At 42.3% G+C, this 18,083-nt stretch overlaps 2 pseudogenes; one reads left to right on the top strand and one right to left on the bottom strand.

Moving 5' to 3' along the window:
- The first annotated feature begins 4,364 nt into the window (after positions 1-4,364).
- Positions 4,365-5,466, top strand: LOC113251001 (60S ribosomal protein L7-like 1; annotated as a pseudogene).
- Positions 5,467-6,291: 825 nt separating this feature from the next.
- LOC113251002 (FGFR1 oncogene partner 2 homolog) lies at positions 6,292-6,884 on the bottom strand (annotated as a pseudogene).
- Positions 6,885-18,083: the final 11,199 nt, after the last annotated feature.

Below are 18,083 nucleotides of genomic sequence, written 5' to 3'. Positions count from 1 at the left end.
GACTTTACTGGCAACATGGCAACATTAAAATCATATCTCTCAGTAATCAGTCTTAATGTAAATGGTTTGAACCATCCCATAAAACGCCACAGGGTTGCAGATTGGATAAAAAGAAATGACCCATCCATTTGCTGTCTACAAGAGACTCATTTCAAACCCAAAGATGCATTCAGACTGAGAGTAAGGGGATGGAGTACCATCTTTCACGCAAATGGACCTCAAAAGAAAGCTGGGGTAGCAATTCTCATATCAGATAAATTGGATTTTAAACTACAGACTATAGTTAGAGATGCAGAAGGGCACTATATTATTCTTAAGGGAAGTATTCAACAAGTGGATATGACAATTATAAATATATATGCCCCCAACAGGGGAGCAGCAAGATACACAAGCCAACTCTTAACCAGAATAAAGAGACATATAAATAAAAATACATTAATAGTAGGGGACCTCAACACTCCACTATCAGAAATAGACAGAACACCCTGGCAAAAACTAAGCAAAGAATCAAAGGCTTTGAATGCCATACTCGACGAGTTGGACCTCATAGATATATATAGAACACTACACCCCAGAACCAAAGAATACTCATTCTATTCTAATGCCCATGGAACATTCTCAAGAATAGACCATGTTCTGGGACACAAAACAGGTCTCAACCGATACCAAAAGATTGAAATTATCCCCTGCATATTCTCAGACCACAACGCTCTGAAATTGGAACTCAACCACAAGGAAAAATTTGGAAGAAACTCAAACACTTGGAGACTAAGAACCATACTGCTCAGGAATGACTCGATAAACCAGGAAATCAAAAATCAAATTAAATAATTTATGGAGACCAATGAGAATGAAAATACAACAGTCCAAAACCTATGGGATACTGCAAAGGCAGTCCTAAGGGGGAAATACATAGCCATCCAAGCCTCACTCAAAAGAATAGAAAAATCTAAAATGCAGTTTTTATATTCTCACCTCAAGAAGCTGGAACAGCAACAGAGGGACAGGCCTAATCCACGCACGAGGAAGCAGTTGACCAAAATTAGAGCTGAAATCAATCAAGCAGAAACCAGAAGTACAGTAGAGCAGATCAACAGGACTAGAAGCTGGTTCTTTGAGAGAATCAATAAAATTGACAGACCCCTGGCAAGACTTATCCAAAAGAAAAGAGAAAGGACCCAGATTATTAAAATTATGAATGAAAAAGGAGAGGTCACGACGAGCACCATTGAAATTGGAAGGATTATTAGAAATTTTTATCAACAGCTATATGCCAATAAACTAAGCAATCTGGAAGAGATGGAATCCTTCCTGGAAACCTATAAACTACCAAGATTGAAACCGGAAGAAATTGATTCCTTAAACAGGCCAATTAATTATGAAGAAATTGAGTCAGTGATAAACAACCTTCCAAATAACAAAACTCCAGGCCCAGACCGTTTTCCTGGGGAATTCTACCAAACATTCAAAGAAGAAATAATACCTATTCTCCTAAAGCTATTTCAAAAAATAGAAACAGAAGGAAAGCTACCAAACTCATTTTATGAGGCCAATATTACCTTGATCCCCAAACCAGGCAAAGACCCCATCAAAAAGGAGAATTACAGACCGATTTCCCTAATGAATATGGATGCCAAAATCCTCAACAAGATACTTGCTAATAGAATCCAACAGTACATTAAAAGGATTATCCATCACGATCAAGTGGGATTCATACCTGGGATGCAAGCGTGGTTCAATATTCGCAAATCAATCAGCGTGATACATCATATCAACAAGAAAAGACTCAGGAACCATATGATCCTCTCAATCGATGCCGAAAAAGCATTTGACAAAATACAGCATCCTTTCCTGATTAAAACCCTTCAGAGTGTAGGAATAGAAGGTACATTTCTCAATCTCATAAAAGCCATCTATGAAAAGCCTACTGCAAATATTATTCTCAATGGGGAAAAGCTGGAAGCCTTTCCCTTAAGATCAGGAACTCGACAAGGATGCCCACTCTCGCCACTATTATTCAACATAGTACTAGAAGTCCTTGCAACAGCAATCAGACGACAAAAAGAGATCAAAGGTATTCAAATTGGCAAAGAAGAAGTCAAAATGTCTCTCTTTGCAGATGACATGATACTCTATATGGAAAACCCAAAAGAATCCACTCCCAAACTATTAGAAGTTATAGAGCAATTCAGTAACGTGGCAGGATACAAAATAAATGCTCAGAAATCAGTTGCATTTCTATACACGAATAACGAGACCGAAGAAAGAGAAATTAGGGAATCCATCCCATTTACAATAGCACCAAAAACCATACGTTACCTTGGAATTAACTTAACCAGAGACGTAAAGGACCTATATTCTAGAAACTATAAATCACTCTTAAAAGACATTGAGGAAGACATAAAAAGATGGAAAGATATTCCATGCTCATGGATCGGAAGAATTAACATAGTTAAAATGTCCATGCTACCCAGAGCAATCTACACTTTCAATGCTATCCCAATCAAAATACCAAGGACATTTTTCAAAGAACTGGAACAAACAGTCCTTAAATTTGTATGGAAACAGAAAAGGCCCCGAATCTCCAAGGAACTGTTGAAAAGGAAAAACAAAGCTGGGGGCATCACAATGCCAGATTTTGAGCTGTACTACAAAGCTGTGATCACAAAGACAGCATGGTACTGGCACAAAAACAGACACATAGACCAATGGAACAGAATAGAGAGCCCAGAAATGGACCCTCGGCTCTTTGGGCAACTAATATTTGATAAAGCAGGAAAAAAACATCCGGTGGGAAAAAGACAGTCTCTTCAATAAATGGTGCTGGGAAAATTGGACAGCTACATGCAAGAGAATGAAACTTGACCACTATCTCACACCATACACAAAAATAAACTCCAAATGGATGAAAGACCTCGATGTGAGACAGGAATCCATCAAAATTCTAGAGGAGAACATAGGCAACAACCTCTACGACATCGGCCAAAGCAACCTTTTTCATGACACATCCCCAAAGGCAAGAGAAACAAAAGATAAAATGAATTTATGGGACTTCATCAAGATTAAAAGTTTCTGCACAGCCAAGGAAACAGTCAGAAAAACTAAGAGGCAGCCCACGGAATGGGAGAAGATATTTGCAAATGACACTACAGATAAAGGACTGGTATCCAAGATCTACAAAGAACTTCTCAAACTCAATACACGAGAAACAAATAAAAAAATCAAAAAATGGGCAGAAGATATGAACAGACACTTTTCCAATGAAGACATACAAATGGCTAACAGACACATGAAAAAATGTTCAAAATCATTAGCCATCAAGGAAATTCAAATCAAAACCACACTGAGATACCACCTTACGCCAGTTAGAATGGCAAAAATAGACAAGGCAAGAAACAACAATTGTTGGAGAGGATGTGGAGAAAGGGGATCCCTCCTACATTGTTGGTGGGAATGCAAGTTGGTACAGCCACTCTGGAAAACAGTGTGGAGGTCCCTTAAAAAGTTAAAAAATTGAGCTACCCTATGATCCAGCCATTGCACTACTGGGTATTTACCCCAAAGATACAGACGTAGTGAAGAGAAGGGCCATATGCACCCCAATGTTCATAGCAGCAATGTCCACAATAGCTAAATTGTGGAAGGAGCCGAGATGCCCTTCAACAGATGACTGGATTAAGAAGTTGTGGTCCATATATACAATGGAATATTACTCAGCTATCAGAAAGAACGAGTTCTCAACATTTGCTACAACATGGACAGCACTGGAGGAGATAATGCTAAGTGAAATAAGTCAAGCAGAGAAAGACAACTATCATATGATTTCTCTCATCTATGGAACATAAGAACTAGGATGATCGGTAGGGGAAGAAAGGGATAAAGAAAGGGGGGGTAATCAGAAGGGGGAATGAAACATGAGAGACTATGGACTATGAGAAACAAACTGAGGACTTCAGAGGGGAGGGGGGTGGGGGAATGGGATAGACCGGTGATGGGTAGTAAGGAGGGCACGTATTGCATGGTGCACTGGGTGTTATACACAACTAATGAATCATCGAGCCTTACATCGGAAACCGGGGATGTACTGTATGGTGACTAACATAATATAATAAAAATCATTTAAAATGCAAAAAAAACAAACAAACAAACAAAAAGAGATCATAGACCTAAATGTATAAGCTAAAACTATAAATCTTTCACAAGAAAGCAAAAGAGTAAGTCTTAATGACCCTGGGTTTGGCAATGTTTTCTTAAATATGACACCAAAAGCAAAAGCTACAAAAAAAGCAGATAAATTGGGTTTTATCAAACTAAAAGCATTTATACTTCAAACAATACCATTAAGAAAGTAAAAAGAGGGAAAGATGACGGAGCAAGAGTAAAGAAAAACGATCCTTTTGGTTCCAGAAAATCTGAAAAAAAGGAAGCTTTATCAATCCTTCAAAACTACTCAAGCAAAGCAGGCACTTTTGGAAAAGAAGGAGCGGTAGAAAAGAAAAGGGGTCAGGATTAAATGACTGGATTGGTTCCTACGTGATTGCTGGAGGCAACAACATGACAGGGTGCACCTAAGATGACTAAAAGTGCAGCCTTATGTCTTGAAAGTGCCAGGTTAAACATCCCTTGGCCTTTGTTTTTTGCATCCAAAGGATTAATGGGGTGAGTTTACTGGTGCAGGGGACCATTGCAAGGCTTCTCCTGAAGAATATTTTTGGTAATGTCTGTGTCAGAGTAATCCCCCCGGCCATAAAAATGCTACATATAGGAATCTTATGTGACCTGGAGATTTCCAAATCTGAAGTTTGCCTGAGAATTCATCTTGAAATGCAGACAAGCCAAGGTCAAGAATAAAAGCATCTCTTTGACAGACAACAGTGATTGAGGAGCACCTGAGGAACTTTGGTGTCATTTGTTTAAAAAACCTCATTCATGAAATTGCCTTTCCAGGGAAAAATTTCCACATAATGTCAGGGTTCTTGCACCCTGTCCATCTCTTAGTGGGCTGTCATCCTACAGAGAATAGAGTGGGCTTCCTCAAGGGGGTGGGCTCACCTGGCTCTCCAGGTGAATGCATCAATCAGCTCACTCGGCAGCTGAACCAAACCCAAAATACTGGTAAGCACAATGTGTTGAAAGCATGTGGGTTTTTTTTTTGTTTGTTTCTTTTTTTTGTTTGTTTGTTTTGCTTTTTTTTTTTTTTTTTTTTGCTTTTTTGGAATTGTTCTACAGTATCTTCAAAGATGATTATATTCTGCTATGTCTTCAGAAGCTGCAGAGAGGTCAGGGAAAAGATGATGATGTCCCTGGCAGACACTTCCCATTACAGCCCAGTTCCAAGGGAAGGTTCAAGTGTGTTTTCCATATTGGCTGCCACTGCCATCTCTGAAATCAGCAAAGGACTCCTGCCATGGAGGAGGATCCTGCTTTGTCACATCTTCTATCCTGGGGCTTAATGTTGGTGAATGAATACTCAAGCATGCATACAAGTTGGCAGTGGACCAAGCCCAGGAGTACACTTGAATCTGGGGGTTCCAAGAGACTTGTTTTGGAAAGAACTAGAAATACAATCAGAAAGGAGAGAGAAAGAAAAAAAAAGACATCCCATAGACTCAGAGACAATACTTGCAAATCACCTATCTATTAATGGACTTGTACCCAGAATGTGTAAAGAACTCTCACCACTCAGTAACGGGAAGATGAATTTGTATCTTTGAAATCACATGCTACTTTAAAAATGGACAGAGGATATGAACAGATACCTCTCCAAGGAAGATACATGCAGAAGGTCAATATACACGTGAAAAAATGCATAATATTATTAATCATTAGGGAAATGCTAATCAAAACCACAGGGAGGTACCACTTCACAGTTAATAGGATGGTTCTAATAAAAAAGAGACAATAATAGGATGTGGAGAGATTAAAACTCTCCTACATCGCTGATGGGAATGTAAAATGCTGCAACCAGTTTGGAGAGCAGCAGTTCCTCAAAAACTAAACATGGAATTACCCTATGATGTCATCTTGAGAACTTCTCATCTATTGAATTATTTTTAAATTATATTTTAATAAGAATAATGCCTAGTTCATTTATTATGCATTTTCAGAAATGATCTTTTAAAAATGTCACTTGGCAGTGTAGTATACATAATCTAAAAGTAATAAATGATTCAGGTGGTGATTTCTTATTATTCACTATTATTCCACTAATTAACAAGCAGGCCAGCCCTGGAGCTCTTTTAGAGCCATGTCACAGAAATACTCAGCTCTTCTCAGGCTCACGTCAATTGGCTAGAATTGACAGAGACTGATAACAAAAAGTGTACTTTCTTATGCATCATCTTTCGTGAGGCTAAAACTTGAATCTTGAGTTTGAAGAATTTCTCTCAAATCCTTGATTTCCTGTTTAAGTTGAAATTTTTTTCCTACTTCATGCAACCCTGATGCTCACCAATCTCAGTGGTTTTCCTCATTACTGCTGCTATTTCCATTACCTGGTCAGCATGGGCTCACAATATCTTAGAGCGATGCTCATTAAATTTCATTATTATACCAAGGTCATCCTTTTGGCTAGCGATTAGCAACCCAAACATTTGCTCTCAGTATTTGCTCATCATAAGTCCCAAAGCCTACTGATGTTCCTCCAGGGATGTATGAAGTTCTTTGTGCTCTTGCTGCCAGTCTACATCTGATCTCTGTTGTGCCTACACCAATATCTTGAGTCTTCATTCAGTTCTTGAATTTCTTCCTAATATTGCTTCATTACTTCCACTCCTCTTGAGAGCCATGGTTTGCTCATAAAGAGATTTTGCTGCTTTGTCATGGTCTCTTGATATTTCAGCAAGAGTCATAGCATCAGCAAAAGTCTCCAATCTACAACTCATTTTCTAGTCCCCATTCTTTGCAGCTAAAATGGTTTATTGAAGGATGACACGACCTCATTCACCCCCAAAGGTGCAAGGACAGTCAGCATGAATCCTTTCAATGAGGGAAAAGTAAGATGCCAAGAGGAACCACGTCCAAGACTTGCAGTGGGGTTGGCTACCTAGGCCCCTTCCTGAATCCCATTACGGTTCTTCTGTGCCCCCTCCCTTTAGCCTGGCATTCTTTTGCTCAGGATCATGCATGGTATGTGCTCTTTCCCCACGTTGGGGTGGTTAATGATTCCCTGATGAAACAATAAAATGCAATGCTCATCCCTAACTGAAAGCAAGGTGTCTCCTCCCTGAAGCAGATCTGTCTGTTTTACTTTAGCATGGGCCTGCTTTTCTATTGTGCATGACGGCACGTGAACACATCCCCACTATTCTAGTTAGCTTAGAAACTTTGGCTGTGCTGAGGGAGTAGTCATGGAATATCCCAACTATACGATGTCCCTCAGGCAAAACTCGTAGGCAATAGTCCGTCTTTAGAGCGTCCCTCTCAGACCAAGAGGGCCTTAAGCAAAGTTGAACCAAGATGCCAGCTGCCCCATGTCCCCCAGCCTCAGGTGGAAGGCTCTGGAGCGTTCGCAGCATTTCTGACGGTGTTTTAGATATGGGGTTTCTTTGGGCTGTGGAGTGTAAAATGCTTCTTGACAGGCTAAAGCTCTGCATGCAGGCGCCGGCGTGAGTTTTGTGATATGTGAGGACATACCTAATGGGACATCCGTTGCACTCGCTCTAGACAAACACTTAGATTGGAGCACTCGGAATTGATTTTCCTCCCTCCAGCTTCCATTAAACTGTAAATATTCTTCACACCGGATGCCGATAGGGTGGCTTAGAGTGCTCTTAAGAAAACCAAATACATTAAGCCTTTATCCCCTGTCCCTAAATCAGCATTTCTCAACATGGGGCCACAGATCATCTTTGTCACGTAGTCACCTGGAGAGTTTGCTAGTTTGTGAGACGCACCTTTTCTAGGTTCCATCTAAAAACATTAGTGCCGGGGTGCCTGGGTGGCTCAGTCAGTTAAGCGTCTATCTTCAGTTCAGGTCATGATCTTGGGGTCCTGGGATCGAGCCCCTCATCGGGCTCCCTGCTCAGCAGGGGTCTGCTTCTCACTCTCCCTCTGCCCCCCCGCCCCGCTTGTGTGCCATGCTCTCTTTCTTTCAAATATATAAATAAAATCTTAAAAACAACAACAACAAAACAAAAAAACATTAGTGCCTTCCAGTCTTTAGGCCCAGAGGTGGGGAGTTGGCATTTGAAACAGACTTATTCTGCACATGGGTTTAGGAACTATATGAGCTGAGCTAAAGCCTGGTCCCACAATTCTAAACCCTGGGGCATCCAACTGTCCCTCACTTTCCAAGGATATGTCATGAAAAAGACTAATGGATGCAAATCTCAACATACTGAAGAAATAAATTGATTATTCAAATTTCCACCACAGGGGTGCTTTAAGATATCTGTGGGGCATTTTAGTAAGATTTTGTTTAGGAAATCTAATTCCTGTTTTGAGAACCCACAGATTGAGTCATTTAAGTTACTGCTTCCTTACCCGGCTACCATGCACCATTCACTTCCATCTCTCACCCTTGGCCCAGTCTGTGACATGCACAATTACCCTTCCCCTCTAAGCCAGCGGTTCTTAACCACAGCTGTACATCAGAACCACCACAAGAGCTTTTAAACCCAGACCAATTGCATCTGAATTTCTGTGGGGGTAGGACCCAACTACCAATATTTTTAAAGCTGCTCAAGCAATTCCAGTGAGCAAGCAAAGTTGAAACCACAGTTCTGAGGGAATATTGAACCCATTTCTCATAGACTCCAAGCCCACCCACGTTTGGGTCAATGATCCTGTCTCCATATTCTTCCCTGTCTGTGGGAATTCACTCTCCCATGACTCCATCCATCTCCTGGCTCCATCACACCAAGGAAAGACCGACATTGTCCCCATGCACCCTTGCAGACCCTCCACCATCAGTGAAGTTGCACCATTTGGCTCCTTGCTACGATCATCCTGTTCTGTTGCCCAGGCTGCCAGTTTGCTTCCTAGGACTGTCTTCCCTCACTTGCTCAGCCTTGCCTTCTGCCCTGACACAGCCAAGCCACACAGCTCCCCCATTAGAGTCAGATTTTAAAGCCCACCACTTCAGGAGCACATATTCATCTTCATTAACCACTGAAGTCAGTTCACCTCCCTGGCCAATGCCTGAAGTGTTGATGGTCGTGTGGGCAAGGAAAGAGAGAGGCAAGATAACCCCTCTAAACTTCGGGCTCCTAGTCTGCAAAATAAGAATAATAATACACAACTCCTAGGCTCTAAGAGCCAATGGACGAGGCTGCCCTGCCTTCAGGGTGACCATGGATGTCTTCTGGGCCCATCTATGGGCTAAGGGCATGTCTAGAGCATCCTGAGGAATGAAAAAGATTGTGTTGGAGGTTGGTACTTCTGGTGTCCTATTCCAGAACCATGCTCTGGACCCCCAGGTTATCTTCCAGTCTTCTCGGAGCCTAGACCCTACATCTGCTGTGTCAGGGAGCCCAAGCAACAGGCTGCCATGCTTCACTGGCCAGATCCAAGCTTAGGGGAAGGGCTTTGGGGAGAGGCAGGGCCAGACCAGGACATATTTAGAAAAAATATGCCATTATTCGGTCCACAAGGTCAAGACCAGTCCTCCTTGGGGGTACTTGCTCTACCCCCATCCACAGCCCCACCTACATGACTATCCACATCAATTTCCCCACCTTGGCAGAACTTCTTGGTTGCCCTCTGCATCTCCTTGCAGACTCTGGTGCTGCCACAATCCTCTGGGAGCCACACTACCTCCTGTGCAAATAATAAAACTGCCCAGCAGGATGCATGTGAGGGTTAAATAGACAACACATGGAAAAGGACTTCTCATTCTAACAAACTGTGGTACCAGTGTTAGGTGTATGGCTGCCAAGGAGAAAACCAAATTCTTCCACTGAGTGTCACTCTGGGCAGCTACAGAGCCATCCCAGGACTTTGGCTTCTCCCTGTCTGACCATCTTCACAGTCAGATGTTCCTGGGTGTGACTCTCAGCTCTAAGCTTTCTATGTGACCTTGGCCATGCATTGCAGGTTTCTTGAGAACCAGTTTCTTCATTTGAAATATGAGAATAGTTCAGAGTTGTAAATATTACAAATGTCATAATGATTCAAGATTAGAAATAACATCACGTATGTGTGAAACATCTGGCTTATCATACACACCTATTAAACCATGGCTTTTACTATTAATATTACTCTGACTGAGAGCCAGGAAGTGAGGGATCTCACTTTGGGGGAAAGGTTTTTAGAAGGGGACTTCATTGGTGTTTTCAGTGGCCCCCTTGAGGCTTAACTCTCCCCTTCCTCCACCTGAGCCCCCTGCTCTAAGCCCAGTTCTGCCCCCCTAGTTGCCTCAGAGCCCTTGCACACACAATGACTGGTGTCATGTTCTGGTCTTCCTTTTTATAGGTGGGGAAATGGGTCCCCTCTGTGCACGGGTGACAGAGCCAGGACCCACATTCAGTAACTTCTGGCTCCAGACTCAAGGCCCATCCCTCTGCCTGCCTAGCTCTCTCTGCAAGAGTTACATTTGGTAGCAGTTTTTGTGTTTTGTTTTTATAAAATCATGATTATTGCCTTTTCTATCTATAGCATCATAGAGGATAACACAATGAAAAGAGGAATGAGAAGCTGCCAAATCCTGATTCAGAGATGGGTTTGGTGGTTTCCTTATGTTGGTTCATTTCTGTTTCACTGCAGCCCTGTATCTCCTGCCAAGGGACAGCCTGGAATAGATCCAGACTTGGCCTCAGTCCCAGGTCTCCTATTCTTGGTATTTTTGATACCCAGGGTAATGGGTTTCTGCTTCCCAGGCAGAGTGGCCTCCTGGACATCTGGACATTAGCCCATTGTTTGGAGCTGGGATTGGATGTTTTCTCCCAGCATATCGTGTCTCAGCATTCGCCTCATTGAATCATGCCCCAGGGTTCCTGTTCCATTCATCTGGGTCTGTTCTTATTAACTACCCCCTCCTGCCACCCCACCTGGCACTTTCTGGCTCACTGAGTGGTGGGAAATGGTACCAGGTAGTGGAGAAAATGACCTAAGGTTAAATTTGAAGACCCCTAAAAACTGAGAGACCCACGACCACCACCACAGAGTCAACATTCAGTGGTGGTTCTTGTGGGTGTAGTGGAGGCACATCCCTAACATATACCACCCAAAGGATGAAATGACAGCAAGAAGATACAGGGTGCTTACCAGAAGCCCCATATTTATTAGATAATTTGGAGAGTGCAACCTGCTTGCCCTTGAGGAGACAAGACACATTTACTTGAAATTCAGTCCAATTTTATGTATAATGTATACTAATAATACATACTTACATTTAAGTTACAGAGTATAGACTAGAGGATTATTAAGATGGGTATGGATTCCCATTAAATCAGCCTGCCACAGTTCCATGGATGTGGGCAGAAGACATGAGACTCTAGGGTCAGAGACGAAGGACTTAATTACTCATGGCACATCAAGAAGTATGTTCCTCTGAACCACTCCCCCAAGTTTATGGGGCACAGTGGAGCAGTCCAACGTGTGGTGAACACACAGTGCGTCTTTGTCACTATGCTTAGTTAGGAAACCCTCAATCCTATAAGAGGCTCCCGGCAAATCTGACCAAACTTTGCCCTGGATGGAGACATTACCTTTATTCTGGTCAGGAAAAGAATAATCTGCTTTGTGCCCAGAGGGGGACACTCTTTCTACATTTCAAGTTTTTTACTACACAAACATCCTTGAAAATTCATCCAGAACAAAGGCCATCATTGCCTCTGCTAATAAGACATACAAAAATGCAAAAGACCCATGGAAAATAGTCTCCAAAAAGCTATAAAAATCTATAAATGAGAAGTTGCGAAGTGAGAAAGACTGCATTTTATCCAACTAAAGGGATAAGGGGCACTTCCAGTTGATTAAGGACACACACTGTGATTTTTCCTCCTGGAATTTCCCTTGTCTGATTCTATTTAACATCATGCCAGCAATCTCCATGGAGAGAGTTCTTGAACACATGCCTGGGAGGAAAGACCACCCAAAGAATGTTGGTTGCAAGGGGGCAATCAATCTGGCAGGTGTAATTTTCTTGAAAGTGATCCAAAAGGCAGCTGATTCAGTGCAGGGGATGGAGAGCTGGCTAGAAAACTTACTGGGGCAGAGCCCATTAAGGGGCCTCCTTCAGAGTTGCTCACCCAGGAAGGGAGGGATTGACCATGAGTGCTCTTGCAGGGGTGGAAACTTCATTCCTTCTGTTCTGTGGGAAGTCTGTATTGGTGATGATAATGATCATGAACCTGGTTCTTAGTTATTTGAACTCACAGAGAGGTGTGAAATCCCAAGAAGAAAACAATCTGGAAGTCTTGCTTCTTTTGGCTTTGGGAAGCATTCTGTGACTCAGAAAATTCTTCCTTCTCCATAAGGAGGAGAGAAACCAACAGAGCAGCATGTACCCTTCAAGTTCACAAGACTGTGTTCTTCTTGGGTCTATGTACCCAGCATTGTGCCAGGATGTACAAGATGCCATAGGATAAAAATGGTGCACATTTCTGGGACATCAACTTTTCATTCATTCATTCATTCAATAGTGAATTTGTTCATTTGTTTAATAATCAATTTACTTGATTTGCCATATGCTAAGCATTTTCACTCCATAGGTAATTTAAATTATAGTTTTATAGTAAATTAACGTAAATGTCTTGAAGTGGGCTGAAAATTTCCTGTTAAATTTTTAAAATATACATATAGACATTAAAAATATTTCTCACTAGTTCTTTCCTTGATTCATTTACCCAACGAAACGTTACCAAGGAGCAACTATGCACCAGACATGGTTGTAGGTGTATAAATAAATGAATAAGATAATTTTAGGAAAAGATAAGTGTTGTAAAGGACCTAAAAGTGAACAAAGTATGGACAGTGACTAGAGGAAGGGATGGCTAAATTAGATGGATGGTCAGGGAGGAGGTGACATTTAAGCTGATCTGAATGAAACAAGAAGCAATAAGAGGTGAGATGACCTGCAGGTGACGTTCCAGGCATAGAACACAGCAAGTGCAAAGGTCCTGAGGTTTACAGAGTTTAAAAGGTAGGAAGGAGGCCAGTGTGTCTGGAGAGTCGTGAGCAAGGAGGTAAAAGGCAAGAAATGGCAACAGAGAGATGGAAAGAGACCAGCCTCTGCAGGCTTTTATAAAAAGCCACAGTGAAGAGCCCCAGGGTGACAGGAAGCCTTGGGAGAGCTTTCAATACTGGGGCTATTTGATGTGACTTATGATTTAAATAGCAACCTTGGGCAAAAGTGAAGGTGGGAAACCTGTTGGAGGACTACTATTGGTTTATATGCACCTCTCCCCTGGCATTAAATGTACCTGGATGGAAAAGCTGATTGAGAATCCCAGGCTTATGTGAATACTGGGGCACAAGTGGGAGAACGTCCCCAGGTTTTATCTGGAGTACATGGGGCAATGGTAAATGGTATCCTGAATGTAGATTCTATATGACAGAATCTTCAAAGTACACCATCAGCATACAGACCATCAAGTAAACAGCAACTGGTATGTCTGTAGCAGCACAAAGCCAGGAATTGGCCTTATAGAAAGAAAAATAGACAAGACTTACCCATCCACCTGCAAAGTCCTTCTCTCCCTCTTATCCCCAAATTCAGAACATCTGACAGGAAGCGACATTCTGACCTCACATGTACTTTTCCACTTGAATCCACCTGCTGAGCAACATGGCATTTTGGAAGTAAGAGTTAGCAAAGAGGAGAAGGAAAAACCAGCCAGCCATATCACTGCCAAATAACATTTATTAAAACCTACTGAGTGCACAGTGTATGAGGAGATATAAGGACTTGGCCCTGTGCTCCTGGAACTCATGTCTGGATGGAGAGGCAGGACAGAGTCACCTGCAATACATATCACAGTTCTCAATCCTCCAAGCAATGGAGACTGAGTTTAACATTCGTTATGGAGTAGCCAGGCAGGTGCAGTGCAGCTGAGGGTCAGGTTCAGAGTCAGGAACTGAGCCAAGTCCCTGGATAGAGGAGCTGCCAGAGCCTGGCTGTCCCAAGAACACTGATCTCCACAAAGGCATTGGAGAAGACCCAGAGAAACCTCCCAAGAGGGGAGGCCCTGATGAGGAAGTTTCCATCACCTCCTCCATGGCTGCTCAGGCCACGGCTTATAGCCTAGCCGGCCAGCAGAGCCAGGTCAAGACACAGGCCCAGCCTCCATCTGTGTCCACCACAAAACAATTCCATGCATTGTTCTCTCCCTAATTTGTTTCTCATTGTTCTCTCACTAATGAGTCCTTTCAAGCTTGTTAAAGGGCCTAAATTATTATTTTACTCTTTCAGGGAAATTGCACACAATTTAGTGAGTACTCTGTAGTATGATCAGCATCCCTTACAACCTCCCGGGGCAGGAGACTGAATCACACCAGGTTTCTGGGTCTGAAACACAGCCATCTCTCAGCTGAGTCTGCAGCAAAGGATGGAGCTGCCACCTGGCCCTCTAGAGTTCTCAACTACTTGGTCACTGAATTAGTCATGATCTGTGGTTGCAAACAATAAAAACCCACTCTGCTTAGTTTCTACAGACAGGAATGGATTGAAAGGGTATCAGATAACTCATAGAATTAAAGGGAAGTCTCAGAAAGAGGCCAGAACCAAGGGGCGGGGGAGAGGGGGCAGGTGGCTACAAGGACACCCGACTCACACAGAGGAACAAACCTGGCAGGGATGCCATGGCTTTTACTGCTGGACCAGAACCATTGTTACAGCCTCCACCACCAATGCTGGCATGAGGTCAGTGTGGTTTCTTACACCTCTACCTCATTCAGTCCAGAGGCAAAGTCCCAGTGGAAACATCTGGTTGACCAAGGCGGGGGTCAAGTGTTTGTGCAGAAAGAATACCCAAAACCCTGACTCCTGTGCCCCAAACATAAGATGAGCTTGGACACACTGAGCTGTAGTCAAATTAACAAATATCCACTAAAGCCACTGAATACTGTGTGATATTAGGCCAAACCTTTTAGCCGCTCTGTGCTTCAATTTGGTCCTTGGAGAAGATATTTTACATTGAAATAACAAGTTTTGAAAATACAAACCAGTAAGAAACAATCTGAGTATAATATTAGAAGAAATTAGTGTGGGCCTAAGTGACTTGAAATAGCCGAGGCAGAAAGGCCTTTTGAGGCTCTTGGCTGGAGGGATTTCCCGTCAATCTGAGATAGACAACAGCCGTGGGTGGCGTGCTTCTCCATGACCAGGCCATAGAAACTGAACCACAAGAGATCCAGCCACATAGTGGAGTATTCAAACATGCATCTTTAAATAATGGTGATCGATGCTGAAGGAATTAAATGCTAAGATGGTGAATTTCAGCAGTGAACTGCAAAGTATTTAAAAAAAAAGAATAACTACTATACTATAATTAAAAATTCAATGGATAGGTTTAGAGAAAATTAGTCAAGAATATCAGAAAATACTCAGACCAAAGCATGGAGAAAAAAGAGATAGGAACACAGAAAAGAGCATAGAGATATATATTGGTCAAGTAAAACAAGCTTGAAAATATGTGTAATGGGATCCCAGATGGAGAAAGAAGATTAATGAAGAAGCAATATTTAAAGAGATACTTAAAACTGACTGAGGACATAGAGCCACAAACTCAAAGAGAGGAACTCCAAGCATATACGATATTATAGTAAAAGTGCTATAAAAACCAAAGACAAAGAGAAAAACTTCCAAGGAACCAGAGGGAGGGAATACGTCACCCTCACACCAAAAATAAGACTGGCCGCTAATTTCCATCGGATACAACAGGAGCCCAAAGACATGGAATCCTATCTTCAAAGCGCTGAAGGAAAACAGCTGAAATCTAGCATCCCACAACAGCCACCAAAAACATTCTTCAAAAGTTAAGGTAAACTTGTAATATTTCCAGACGCCAAAAACTGAGAAAATTTGTTTCCAGCACACACAGACTAAAGAATATTCTTTGACAGAAAGAAAATGATCCCGGTGGAAGCATGGAAATATAAGAAGCAATGAAGAGCACTGGGAAGTGTACACATAATCACAGATGAATCTAAGGTACTGTGTCGCCATTCCCACGTGTCTGTAAGATGCCTGGAAAGAACGTTGTTGATCATTAAGTAAAAATTATAATTTGTTATTGGGTATTGAGTACTTGTTTATCATACAGTTTAGTATACTGCCTCCCCAGGACATTTAATTGAGAAAACACCACATTGGAAAGTCCACTTCTCTGCATTTCTACAATTTCTCATAAAGAAAAAAATTTTATTATAAAATTGAATTAATTAATTAGATTAATTAAAAATTTCATCATGAAATTTTCATTAATAAAAAAATTAAGTTCGAGAATAGCAAAGGAGAAGAGCATAACAGCATCCCCCCCAAACAGGGTGGCTGTAAGAATTAGAGGCAATGAATAAAAAGTGTTTATTCCACTACCTGAAACATGGTCATTAATTATTGGTTATTAGTAACCGTTTCTCAATCCATTTTCCAATCCTATCCCTGGAGGGCAGAATACAGCAAGAATATGAACAATTAAGGAATGAAAAGAAAACGAGATCACACACTTACAGGTTTTAAAATGTGCACAAAAAGAGTAAGATGGCAGGTTATATCTGGTGTGTGTTTACTTTCTACGAGAAAGATCTTGAAACCTTGGTCTCCTGCCTGCAGGGGTGTGGGCGACATTAAGAGGTGGCTTTGGGGCACCCTCTTGTGGAGGCCTGTGGTAACTGTTCCTTACTCAGCTGCTGAGCCTTGAGTTGAAAATGAATTTATTTAAGGAATGTTCAAGCATATCATCTTCCAGAGTTGGTGATGAAGCTATGGGGTTTGGTGGGCCTCTTTCTCAAGAACCATGGGTGGCCAGCCAACCTCTTGCCAACCACCATCTTGTAAAACAATTCAGAGCAGTATGACATTGAGAAGAAAGGCCACAGAACTGCTGAGTGGGCAGTAAGCATTTGGGGACCTTCCAGTGGTTTTTAGTGAAATTACATTTTTTGCAAACATGGAAGTGATGAAAGCTGCCGTCCCTTTTCTAGAACCCTTGTCATTGACTGAGGGCAATGTCTTTATCCCCATACACTGACAGGCTAGCCATCATACCAAAGACACCAGAGGGCATAGGATGCCCTCATATGCTGTTTGGAGCTGACAGACAATGAGGTGACATCAGTGGGGAGGATTATGTTCATAACAATAATAGCAAAAGCGCCATGAGTGGGCCAAGACCCATAGTCAGCACTTGACCTGGATTTCCTCACTTACTCCTCACAACAGCCATATCCCAGAGGTACCATTATTAATCCCACTTTACAGATGAACATGCTGAGGCAGGGAGAAGTTCTGTCACTAGCCCATAGCTACATGATTTTAGGTGGCACAGTGGCACCTGTGTCTAGGACACCCTGGCCAAGTATATATTTGTAATCTCTGTCTCTTTTAACTGATATTTCTTCTCCTCAACCTCATATTCAGTCCCTCTTGGACATAGTCTGGGAGTAACTGGGGAACACTGACTTAGACAGACACCCATGGACAAGAGATCCTTTGTAGAAGTCCAGGTTTTACAGAGAATACTTTCCAGCACTCCACTGAAAAAAAGAGAAAAATATGTCTGGGCCCATTAGAGTCAGTAAGAGAACCTTACCAGAGCTACAGGACACCAGGGATCTCTCCTGTGGAGGAAAGGGAAGAGCAGTGAGTGAGCCTCCAGCTCCTTGGCTGTGCAGGGTGCTATTGAAGAAACCCATCTCTCTCCCATCTCTCTCTCCAAGATGGGATGGGATGTGGGGGAGGGGGTAGGGAGAAGATTGGGAAAGTGGCAGATACAAATATCTGAGGATATTAAAGAAACACAATTCCTGCCAACTGCATGTTGGACCCCAGCAGAAAGCCCACCCATGAGCAGCTGAGAAAACCTTACTCAAGCATCCTCCCACCTGGCCCATGGGCATCCCCAACATCCTGAGTGCCACACTCACATTTCCCCCTGCTTGGCAGCCAGCTCCTGTGGGCACTCCTGAGGACAGCAGTGAGA

The sequence above is a fragment of the Ursus arctos genome, unplaced genomic scaffold (genome assembly GCF_023065955.2).
Source record: "Ursus arctos isolate Adak ecotype North America unplaced genomic scaffold, UrsArc2.0 scaffold_10, whole genome shotgun sequence".
Taxonomy (NCBI): domain Eukaryota; kingdom Metazoa; phylum Chordata; class Mammalia; order Carnivora; family Ursidae; genus Ursus; species Ursus arctos.
This window is presented reverse-complemented; position numbering and strand designations above follow the sequence as displayed.